This window comes from Protopterus annectens, chromosome 2.part2 (assembly GCF_019279795.1).
Source record: "Protopterus annectens isolate FY-2018-M chromosome 2.part2, PAN1.0, whole genome shotgun sequence".
Lineage (NCBI taxonomy): Eukaryota > Metazoa > Chordata > Ceratodontiformes > Protopteridae > Protopterus > Protopterus annectens.
Window position 1 is genome coordinate 1,126,772,655 of NC_056730.1, and position 12,500 is coordinate 1,126,785,154.

The 12,500-nt window shown below is 42.8% G+C and overlaps 1 protein-coding gene across 1 annotated transcript in view; it reads left to right on the forward strand.

Annotated features, from left to right (window-relative positions):
• The window catches only part of MAMDC2 (MAM domain containing 2), a 1,373,080-nt gene that overhangs the window by 732,521 nt on the left and 628,059 nt on the right, over window positions 1–12,500 (forward strand). The gene's annotated exons all lie outside the window — the stretch shown is intronic.

Consider the following 12,500-nt stretch of genomic DNA (forward strand, 5'->3'; position numbering starts at 1 on the left):
ACACACACACACACCTGCTCGACTTCATAAATGCACAACATCCCCGCATACAATTGGACCCCCGACACACACACATACACACACACTTATTCACACTCTTAATCCCCTGCCCAATCCCCAACCCAGGCATAGACAGACAGGCACACACAGTCATCTGACTTCATTCTTACCCCTGCAGACACGCACGCCACCACTATGCTACCAATTAACTTCACTCTACTTACCAGTGCTGCAGTCTCTTCCATTGACTACAATGGGTGACCTATTTCTTCTTGCCTTGGTAATTTACATGGACAGCAGTGTTAAACTACACAGCAAAGTCACTTGGCAATGTAAACGGGCCAGTACAGGTATGTCCAGGAAAAGCACATAACCAGTTAGCAATAACTGCACCCCCAAATTGCCTCATTATCCTACAGCATGGCCAGCAGAACCACCCTCTGTGGTGATTTTTTTTTTTTTGCTTGTGGTAAAGCAGTGAAGGGTTAATGCAAGGGCTAGACACCCATTGTAAGGTTTACACTTGTAAACCTGTCCGAGTCCCAGGGAATGAGTGGATGGGAGAAAATGTTATTTACATTTTCAGATAATTATTTTAACTGTGAGAACTTTCCCAAAGACTTTTAGAAATGTATGAAGAAATGTTTTGACTGCTGTTAAAAGGCAAAACTAAATGCATCCTGTGTTGCTTATGGCTTTTTGAGAAATTTGTGTGAATTATGAGGTAAAGTAGTTTTAAATTTGTTTTTCAAAGCATAACCATCTGACAGTCTGAGTGATTCCCTTGCATTCCGAGACCACAGATTCCCTGCATCTGTGACATCAACATAAAATGTGTTAACAGAAATGTCTTAATTCCTCATATCCCTTTTCAAGGTTTCAAACAGACATTTATCCTCAAGTTCAGAAATGTAGTCTTTTGTCAAACTAAAAAGAAGAGTGGAACTCCGCCACTATAGTTCACTTGGTCTGTAAAGGAAAGTCAGATTTCATGTACTCATTTCACTACCCCTGGCCTTGGCCAAGAAGAAAGTATGGACAGCAGAATATTGTTGTCGTGTGTGTTAAATGAAGCGACGACTGGTACCCATTAAAGAAGAAGGGATGACAATGTTAGATACAGGAGTTTTTGACAAGTATTTCCAAGATGAGGAAACATAATGATGTTGCTGGTGGGGCATGCAAGTTACAAAACTGAGAGGATGGGAATGGTGTGAATTCTGGTGACAGGTCATGGAATCAGGAGAAAAGAAATTGAAACTGCAGTAGAAGGATGACTTTTTTGCTGGGTATTTTTTAACTTAAAATATGTCTAGCTTTGTTTTTTTTTAATATGTGTGAGTTTCAGCAACTCATTTTATATTAATTTAAGACAAGATGAATTATTGCAGTCTTTCAAAAATCTTAATGCAGTTATAATACATTATTTTACAGTAGTGCTCAAGTTTGAAGTAAGAAATATAAATAATGTGACTTGTTAATTAAAATAAAGTGTATAATTCCAAATGTACCCGAGTCAATTGTCACAAAATTTGGGGTATAGAAAAGAGGCTGGAGACTTAGAGGTAGGGAGAGAGTTCTTTAAGTTGAGAATAGACATTTCACAAAAGCATTTTTATTTTTTTCATGGCTATCCCTGATTTGGAGTGTTGTCTGGTGAATTGTTTGTGTTGAGCCCTTCAGGAATGTGTTGCAGTCTTCACTGAGTAACCACCTGCTTTATTGTATCACCTTGCAGTGCTACAAATCTCTTGAGATAGCAACGACAACCAGACATTGAGGACAGTGTGTATCTCAGTGCATTAAATGATCCACTGTTTTAAGTAAAAGTGTTAATACTCAGACATGCTGCGTGTGTGTGTGCTCTTTCTTATTGCTGTATGAATGCTGTGGCTTTCCAAGCCAAACTCTGTAAGCACACATACAAATGAGCATCAGTATAAGCATATTACATTGCTTCTCTTTATATTTTAAACTTCAAGTTGTTGAAGTGAACCTCAGATTCCAACCTGCAAGTACTTGAACAATAACCATCAAGATTATATAGCTTTTCACAAAGAAAGTCAGTTATTGTTCCACACAATTAAGAAACATTTGTTTTGATCAGGACAGTTATAGTACAGGTTGCCATATGTGGCACTGTGGTCAAAATGTTCCACTAAGTTTCATTGATGGTAAATTCTCTAAAGCTTCAGCCATTCAACACGCATTGGTTTATGCTGTCTGCTTTCTTTTCATGAAACACAAACGCAAAAAAATGACTATTGCATGCCCCCTTACTTTGTATATCCTAGTCACATGGTCACACAACCATGAGGAATACACAGGTCAGGCAAACTGAACCACTACTGGAACCATGCTGACATGGTGACAGAGGTGGGAGGTTGGCGTAATGGTTAAGGTACTTACCTTAGAAACACAAGGTGCAGGGTTTGATTCTCACATGGAGTAATTGGCTAAGCTTAAAATGGTCCCCGAGGACAGTTGGCCTAGTACTACTCTATGAATGACTCCCTATATGGAACAGCAAGTACATTCATCCAAAAGTGGGAAAAACAACCACAATATCAGGAATACTGACTTCATAGATGTTCTTCATTCCACATTGCTGCAGTCCTAACCATTGGGTAGTCCGCTGTCCCAGTCGGCCCGAATACCAAAGTATATGGCTGACGTCGGTCAAGGCGCATTAGTCTGACGTCAGGACGTCAGGGTACTAATGCGCATGACCGACGTCATATCCTCAGTCTTTTTTGCCGCATGGTCCGATGCAGAAGCAGTTTTGCGAGTGCAGGTTGGCGTTCTGAAATTTTCTGAAGTCGGAGTTTCAGACCGAATCAAAGTTGGCTAAGTACCCCGTTGGGGAATATTTTGGTTTTTCTTGCCTCAGTATTTAACCGGATGTCAGAAAAAGTGAATAACTGTATTTCTTGTGGGAAACAGATACCTCATAGGGATTACCATACCTTGTGTATACCTTGTTTAGGGCCTGAGCACGACGTTGTTGGATGCCGTTCTTGTGCTAGATTTAACAAACGCACTATTAAGAGAAGGTTAGACTGTGCCAGGTTAGTTTTTGGGAAGCGTTGTAATTATAAAATGCCGCCGGATGCTCCGGCCGCTTCCCAAAAAGCGCAAGGACAAAGCAGCAAAGCCTAGAGTGGAAGAACCGACAGTCCCGGACGTCGGTTCTTTAGAAGGCTCAGTGGAGCCGGAGGTTCTGCCAGGAGTTTCTTTGGAGTCTCAGGGAGAGACTTTACTGTTACAGGATGTGTCCTCTCAGGAGGTAGGCCAGGCTGAAGGGGCTTCTCAGGTGGCTGTTCTTCCCTCTCTTCCTAAGGTGGTTAGAGCCTCCCCTTCTGTTTCCAAGGCTTCTTTGAGAGGCAGGCCAGGTTTAACTTCAGTGGGGGTTTCTCCTAGCTCTTCAGGATCTTTGCCTAAGAAACATATGCTTAAAATGGCAGAGGATTTGATTACTATGATTAGAGGTTCTATGCCCCTCCTGATAAGAGGCCTAGGGTGGAACCTGAGTTTGAGAGTTTTGAGCAGTGTTCGAGGCTTCTGAGTCTTCGGCTGAAGACTTGCAGGAGTATCCTCCTTATTCTGATTCTGATGTGGATGATTCTACTCCTTCGGCTTCTCCTCCTGAGGATTTTTCATTTTCAGAGACCCTGCATTCCATGAGGGAGCATTTTAAATGGGAAGGTCAAGATTTCTCTGATTCCAGGAAGAGGCTTAGGGAATTCTTGTTTTTACCCCAGCATAGGCCTTTAGCTATACCTCCTGTTCTGAATGTGGTGGAAGATGTTTTTGCAGAGGCTTCCCTGAACCCTGATTCTTTGCCTCCTGCCCCAGTTAAGCCGGATAGGTACTATAGGGTGCCTGAAGCTCATAAGTATCTTTTTAAGAGTCCTAGGGCAGACCCGGAAACTGTCTCTCAGGGGCCTAAAGGTGTTAAGGCTTCTGTTGTTAAAAATCCTGTTCCTCCTGATAAAGAGGCAAGGGCTTTGGATAGATGGGGAAAGAAAGTGTATACTTCTTCCACTTTAGCCATGAGGGCGTTGAATTGCCAGTTTCACATGTTAAAATATCAAAATTATCTCCTTTCACAATTGAAGTCTAAGGTGGATGCTCTGGCAGAAGGTATTGAGTGTAAAGAGTTGCAGGATTTAGTTCATGTGTCTGAACAGGTGGGTAAGCATTCCTTGCAATGTGGTTTTGATGCTGTGCAGGCCTCCTCGAGGGTGGCTGCCACTGGTTCTGTTCTTCGTAGGCACGCCTGGTTGAGGGATCAGAATTTAGCTGAGCATGTTAAGACAAGGATTTTGGATGCTCCTTTACAGTCTGACGTGTTGTTTGGTTCGCCTGTGGAAGCAGTTTTAAAGAAAATGGAGGACAAGGCTAAGTCTATGCAAACTGTTAAAGATTTTTTGCAGGTGCAGCCTCCGAAGTTTAGTAGAAATTGGCCTACTAAGGGATGGACATATCCTGCTTATGATTCCCAGTCAAGGGGTAGGTCTAGACGTGGTAGGGGCAGAGCTCAAGGTTCTTTTAGGCCTAGAACAGGGAGTTCACCTGCTCAGACTTCTGGTGAGGGCAGGGGTCAGTCCTTTCGTAAACAGACCCAATGACCTACCTTTTCAGCTGCCAGTACCTTCTTGTCTGGCAGCACCTTTGGGAGGCAGGCTGGCTCTTTTCAAAGAAAATTGGGATTTAATTACCCAAGACAGATGGGTTTTGGATATCATTCACCACGGTTACAGGTTTTATTTCCATACCTTACCTCCTTTCAAAGGCATGCCAGACATTCCTCCTCTACAAAGAAAAGAGGCTCACAAGCAAATTTCTCTGTTACTCCAAATAAGGGCCATTCAGTCAGTTCCTGTGCCAGAAAGGGGCCTAGGATTTTATTCCCGCCTGTTCCTAGTACCAAAGAAGGGGAACACGTGGAGACCAATTTTGGATTTATCTATCCTCAACACTTATCTGGACATTCCCAAGTTCAAAATGTTGACGTTACAACAGCTTTTACCTCTGCTGGGCAAGGATCACTGGATGGTAACTTTAGATCTCAAGGAGGCTTACCTTCATGTGCCTATCAGACTAAGTTGCAGGAAGTATCTGCGTTTTCGAGCTGGAAATTCCCATTATCAGTTCTCTGCATTGCCCTTTGGCTTATCTACTGCGCCCAGAGTATTCACAAAGGTTCTGGCTCCAGTGATAGCTTACTTCAGGCTAAAAGGAATTCAAATCTATCCTTACTTGGACGACTGCCTGATTCTGGCTCAAGAAAAGGAAGACCTTTTACAGCATTTGGAATATGTGATAGCAGTGCTAAGATGCCTAGGGTATTCTGTGAACGAAATAAAGTCCAGTCTAGTACCCTCTCAAGACATGTGCTTTCTGGGTGTGAGACTGAATACAGCAGCCCAGATGGCCTTTTTAACCCCGGACAAACAAAAGAATCTTTCCATTTACTTCCATCAACTATCTCTTCAGTCCGGGCTGACTGCAAGGACAGTCCTTCAAGCCTTAGGGTTCATGGCATCTTGTATTCTGGTGCTTCCCAATGCCAAACTGCATATGAGGAAGCTGCAATGGTATCTCAAAAATGTATGGACACAGCACTGCCAGGATTTGGACACTGTCATTCAAATAATACCTTGCATTCAACAGGAATTTTTGTGGTGGGCTCAGGAATGTCACCTAAACAAGGGACTCTCTGTGACCCGGCCAGAGGCGAGTCAGATTCTAACGACAGATGCCTCAGACATTGCTTGGGAGCTCATCTAAATGGAAAGTGGATACAAGACAAGTGGCCTGCCAGACTACAGCATCTACATATCAACATGAAGGAGATGTTAGCAGTCCAGTTTGCATTAAGGGCTTTCAAGGAGTTACTTCTTCCAGGGCAGGTGTTGATTCTAACAGACAACACAACTGTCATGTGGTACATCAACAAACAAGGGGGAACACATTCTTACCCGTTGTGCAGGCAAGCAATGATTTTATGGGAGACTGCGCTCAGCTTGCAACTAACTCTTCAGGCAAGGTTTCTGCCGGGAGCACAGAACTCCTTAGCAGATGTGTTAAGCAGACAAATCATGGATCCCCACGAGTGGAAACTGGATCTTCATGTATTTCGGAAATTGACAATGTCATGGGGAACTCCAGACATAGATCTGTTCGCTTCTCCACTAAACCACCAGTTGCCAAAGTTTTGCACAAAAAGGTTTCATCACACAGCTTGGAAAGTGGATGCTCTGTCTTTCAGTTGGAAAAATCTTCATGTGTATGCCTTTCCACCTCTGCCTCTTCTCCCAAAGGTGCTCCTAAAGGTCAGACAAGACAAGCCAAGGATGATTTTAATAGCTCCAGATTGGCCTCGGCAACACTGGTACCCATTACTGAGGAGTCTGGTAAGGAAGCCTCCATGGCCTTTACCTTTGATTCCACACCTGTTGTCTCAGAGGGACGGTCACCTGCTCAATGTCAAGCTTCACTCTCTTCATCTAACAGCCTGGCATATTCTGTTTTGAAACACAGCAGGTCTCAACTTCCTCAACAAGTTTTAAATGTGATTATGGAAGCCAGAAGACCTAGTACAAGGAAAGTGTACGCAGAAAAATGGAAGAGATTTTTATTTTGGAGTGCAGCAAAGAATTTGGAGATTTCTGAGCCTAATTTGAGTGTGGCTCTTCAATATCTTACTGAGTTATTGGACAAAGGTTTGTCTTTCTCTTCCATTAAAATTCATGCTGCAGCAATTTCAGCTCACTATGATTGTGACCCACCATTGTTTTCGCATCCTTTGTTCAAGCAATTTCTTAGAGGGGCAAAGAATATAAGACCCCCACGTAGAGCTCCTACTCCTGCTTGGGATCTCAATTTTGTGTTGGAGAAACTTACTCTACAACCTTTTGAGCCTCGGCTACTGCTGAATTGAAATACTTGTCATGGAAGACTGCTTTTTTGTTGGCTATTACTTCTGCAAGAAGGGTTTCTGAATTGCAGGCCCTTATGGCGGTAGAGCCTTTTTTGATTTTCCATAAGGATAGGGTATCATTACGTACTAATCCTTCTTTTATGCCTAAGGTGGTTTCTAGTGTGGCTTTAAACCAAACTATTCATTTGCCTACTTTCTATGCAGATCCCCAAAATAAGGGGGAAAAGATTTTGCACACTTTAGATGTACACAGGCAGTTGCGTTATTATTTAAGCAGGACTAAAGATTTTAGGCAGTCTCAGCAGTTGTTTGTTTCTTTTGCTTTGAGTTCTCAGGGCAAGCCTGTGTCAAAACAAACTATTTCTAAGTGGATTGGGTTTTGCATTGCTTTTTGTTATTCCCATCATGGCAAGGAGATTCCAGCTGGGATTAGGCCTCATTCCACTAGGGCTACTGCCACTTCGACAGCATTTCTAAGGGGGGTGGCAACTAAGGATATTTTGGAGGCAGCTACTTGGAGTTCAGTACATACTTTCTCTAAGCATTACCACCTTCCTCTCTACTCTAAATCTAGGGCTGGTTTTGCCACAGCTATTTTGCAAGGCATGTTGACAGCTCCTGCTTCCTTATGATTTGCCAGCCTCCCTTACCTCTGCTTTGGGATTCTACCCAATGGTTAGGACTGCAGCAATGTGGAATGAAGAACATAGTACAGTTTTGTACCTACCATAAATGTAGATGTACGAGGATCCACATTGCTGCAGTCCAATTTACCCTCCCTCCTTCACCTCTGTGTTTAGGGGTGGTTGTGTGGGTGAGGTTATACTCTTGTAATTTTGTATATAGTGTACATATTTTTGGTGCAGGAGTGTTTGGTGTTTTTGGTTTTGGCCTTGTCTTTTTAGGGTCTTCTGACATCTGGGGCAAGAAAAGACTGAGGATATGACGTCGGTCATGCGCATTAGTACCCTGACGTCCTGACGTCAGACTAATGCGCCTTGACCGACGTCAGCCATATACTTTGGTATTCGGGCCGACTGGGACAGCGGACTACCCAATGGTTAGGACTGCAGCAATGTGGATCCTCGAACATCTACATTTATGGTAGGTACAAAACTGTACTTTCTGTTGAGGATTGCCTTCAGTCATTTATATCTCACATAGACCTTAAACTAATGCAACTAAGTGCAAGTCTGCTTTAATGTGGAGTTTGTGAAATGCTTGCAAATCAGCTACAGAGACAGCCTCCATACAACTCTAGAAATCAGAGACAGCTGACGAAAAATAAAAGTCTGTGCATCATATCCATATACACATATATCATAGTTGGTTACATGTTACGAAATAACAAAACTGCTTAACTGTTATATGTTTTGATTGCTTACCTCCCTGTTATCTTTAGCAGTAAAGCAACTGTCTGCTCATCACTTTTTCATTTGCTGCGTCTGCCCCAAATGTTCTGCATTTGTTATGTATATTTCTTGTAATTGTCATAACCACTGGAGATAGGTAACTTCATAGTCAAACAAACTGGTATTGCATTCACTAGAGTAAGAATGATAGATCCATGGTTAGCTGTCTCTCTGGTGTCAGAATTTGTGATATGACAACAGTCCCTGATTCCTTGTACACTGTATGCAAGTATGACCTTGCAGTTGCCCGCTTCTGAGTGAGTGACTTTAGATGGCCCACACTAGGGGAATATAGGTATACATGGGTGATCTGTCCTTGCATGTATGATAGCCAGAAAAGACACCTGCCTTCAGGAATCTTAACTAGAAACTGCACTCACTGGAAACAGTCCTTACCCTGAAAGATGGTGGCATTTGTGCAGTCAATGAAACCTGGTTTAAGGCTGTAGAGAGCACCCCACCTATACCAGGTTACATTTCCTTCCACACATTCAGACCACAAACTGAAGGCATGAGAACTAAATGAGGTGGTGTACTAATATTCATTAAAGGTAAATACACCTCTAGATTGGTTAAACAGCTTGATTCCTTTGAATTACTTCAGGTACAATTGACTGTGTAGGCAAGACTCCTCTTTAGGTCATTGCCAGCTATAGGGTCCCCTCCATGAATCAGGACATCCATTCAGTCTATTGGATCTACTTGAGTCAATCAAAATACAAGCAAACACCCTGGTTTTGGGTGACTTTAATTACCCATCCATAGACTGGGTAAATTATATGTGTTCTTAACTCACTTGCCCAAAGGTTTCTGGACTTTGTTAGTTCCAATGCCCTGGACCAGCTGGTTGACACATCCACACGGTGCTCAAACATCCTGGACCTGGTACTCACCAACATGGGGGACTGCTTCACTACCCTCAGTCTGTAACCATCCCTAGTGAGATCTAACCACAAATCAGTCTTGCTAGAAGTAACAATAACTCAAGGACCCCCCCCCCCCCCCGTAGCAACAACTAGACTAAAAACCTTCACCAAAGCCAATTACAACCTCTTACGTTATGGTATAAATAGCTTCATAGCTCCTCTTCCCACTGATGAAACAGACACATGCTGAGTTATACACCAGTGCTTTATACAAGCACCTGTACAATTGTATTGACTCTGCCATACCTGATAGAATCAAAGCAAGATCTTCAAGGAAAAACAAACCTACCTGGTGGACAACTGACATTAATAGGCTATACAATAGGAGAAATAAATTGCTGTCTAAAAGTAGGAAGTAATGGTCTCAAAACTGGAATTATTCCCTTCTCAACTTAAAAAAGTAAATAAGTCTCCTAGTGAAGTCCTCCAAAGCTAACTACAAATCCAAATTTGCTTCCCTGACTAAGAATAACCACAAGGCGTTCTTTAGTTACATTTATAACCTCAAAGGTAAGGCCCAGATTTCCGCTGAACTCATAGTTAATGATACTATATATATAGAACCTATGGATATAGCAAACCTGCTGGCTGACAGGTTCAGTGAAATCTTCACTCCCCTGTCCCAGCCACATATACCCCAGAGCTTCCCTAACACCTGTCCCCCAACTAGTATTTCCAAGGAGTAGGTCTTAAATGCCCTCTCCATGGCCAAAAACACAGCTTCTGTGGGACCAAACAACATCCCAGGCTGTGTTCTACATGGGTTAAAACAGGAATTCGCATCACCATTGACCATGCTTTTCAATCACAGCCTAAGCACTGGTTTCATCCCAGCAGAATGGAAAACAGCTACTGTCATCCCTTTGCACAAAGGGGGTGCATCCGTGGACCCACGAACTGTAGACCCTTTGGCCTGACCAGCCTTTTCTCAGGGCCATGGAACGAATCATCATGGACCTTATTAACAAAAATAAAGGAAATATGCAAATCCTCGACTCCACCCAGTTTGGCTTTGTCAGGGGAAGATCATGCCTGTTAAACAGTGGATTTCTTCGAGACAGTCACCAAAGCCCTAGATGAGGGCAAATCTGTGCATACAGCCTACCTAGACTTAGCCAAGGCATTTGACACAGTCCCCACTCAGGCATTATTGATAAACTCACCCAGCTGGGTATCATCCTATATATAGTCAGGTGAGTTGCAAACCGGCGTACTGATAGAACTTATGCAATCAAAATAGGGGACTCCACCTCCTCTAGCAGACCTGTAACCAGTGGTGTTCCACAGGGATCATTCTGGGACCCCTACTGTTCAGAATCTACCTCTCCGAAGTACAGACTAAAACAAAAGGACTGTGACTGACAAAGTTTGCTGATGACTGCAAACTGGGAGCAATCACTGACACCCCAAGCAATGTCAGCATCCTGCAAGAACGTCTTACGCAGACTAATGACTGGTGTCAAAGTCATGGTCTTAAACCTAATGCAAAAAAGTGCATTATCATCCCCTTCAGTAAGGGTGATTTTCCTGCAAACTACCACACCAATAACAATACCATAAGCATACAGTCAGTGGTGAGAGATCTGGGCACACAGGTCGACAGCAACCTTAACTTCGATCACCATGTCTCCACAGTAGTAAGAAGGGCATTTTATATTGCTCATCTCATATGTAAGGGCATTGCCTACAGAAAAAAAGAGGTTATAAACCCCTCTGTACTCTTCCCTCATCAGGCCAGTAACAGAGTACAATGCTCCCTTTGATATTTTCCTTTCCAAGCACTTGCAACCACAAAGGTTCCTTACGAAGAAAATTCATGGTCTTCAAGTTCTGTCTTATGTAGACAGACTGAAATCCTTGTCACTTTATTCTGTGTCATACAGACTGCTCAGAGGCCACCTGTGCCTTGCATACAGAGCATTCTCTAATCCTGCTTTAATGGAAATGCTGCACATTCGCAAGTCAAATGGCACAGAGGTCAGTCGCTCAAAGGACCTTAACCTAGTATGTGATATCAACAGAACTTGTTGGGGGGAGAAATTTGTCTGATAGAGGTTGCCCCACTTTTGGAACAAGCTTCCTGTTCATGTTAAACAAAGCCCCCCGTTGGACCTATTTAAGTGTTATTTGGAGGATTGGATATGTAACTAGAAATTCACCCAAGGAGGTTCCCACCTCTGTCCCTCTTGGACAGTGGCGGTAGTTGCTGATTTTAGTGTCTGCTTGAACCAGACACCCTTGGGAACATGGGCTGGACTTGGCTAGGCTTTTAAGGGCCCTGGGCCCTGAGCCTAGTAACTTCCTATAATCCTGTGATAATATATTGCCATCTCTGAGAATGATGCCACACTTCCAAAGCAAAATAATTGGCTGTCTAAATGGTGTCATTCCAGCAAGATCCAGTGTATGCCAGCATGGCAAGCAATGGACAAAAAGTCCAGCATCTGTTTCACAAGGGATGACCTCAGGGTTTCATACCGCACCTTGGCTAAGACTTTTTCTGACCCAGTAGTAGCTAAAGCAAGATCAGTCTTATGGACATTCCATCTCAGTAAATTCCAGTCTAGCTTACATTAATGTGACCCTTGTCAGTGCTAGGAGTCAAAATAAAAACTTGCCCAATCTAGAGGCCTTAACATTTGAACAAATATATGTGTGTGTGTGTGTGTGTGTGTGTGTGTGTGTGTGTGTGTGTGTGTGTGTGTGTGTCTGTGGCTACTGAAACTTGATTCCCTCATTACCAGGGTACTGGGCTAGTCACTCACTCAGATTGTATCTGCTGCCTCATTACCTCACACCAAACCCATGAAGACAGTGATTTAGAACTTCTGAACATCATAGTCACTTTATTGCCAGTTGTAGACCATTTTAGTACTTCCCAGTGACTGTGATAACTAACTTAGTAAATTGAATTCTATGTTTGTTGATTCCAATATGCTAATCTTGGGTTTAACTTCCCATATATTCACTGTAAAACTTGCACAACAAATGATAAATATGTCCAGCAATGCCCTTATTATAGCTGTATTCAAGTAATCCAAGTTTTGATAATAGGCGGTAGCATAGCTGACCCTTTCCTTACAAATGTTACCTCTGTTGCACCCATACTAATGTCATTTCCACTTTATGCAGATCTGACCATCAAACTGATATCTTTTACCTTAAACCATTTCCACCTTTTGCAGATCTGATCACCAAACTGACATCTTTTCCCTT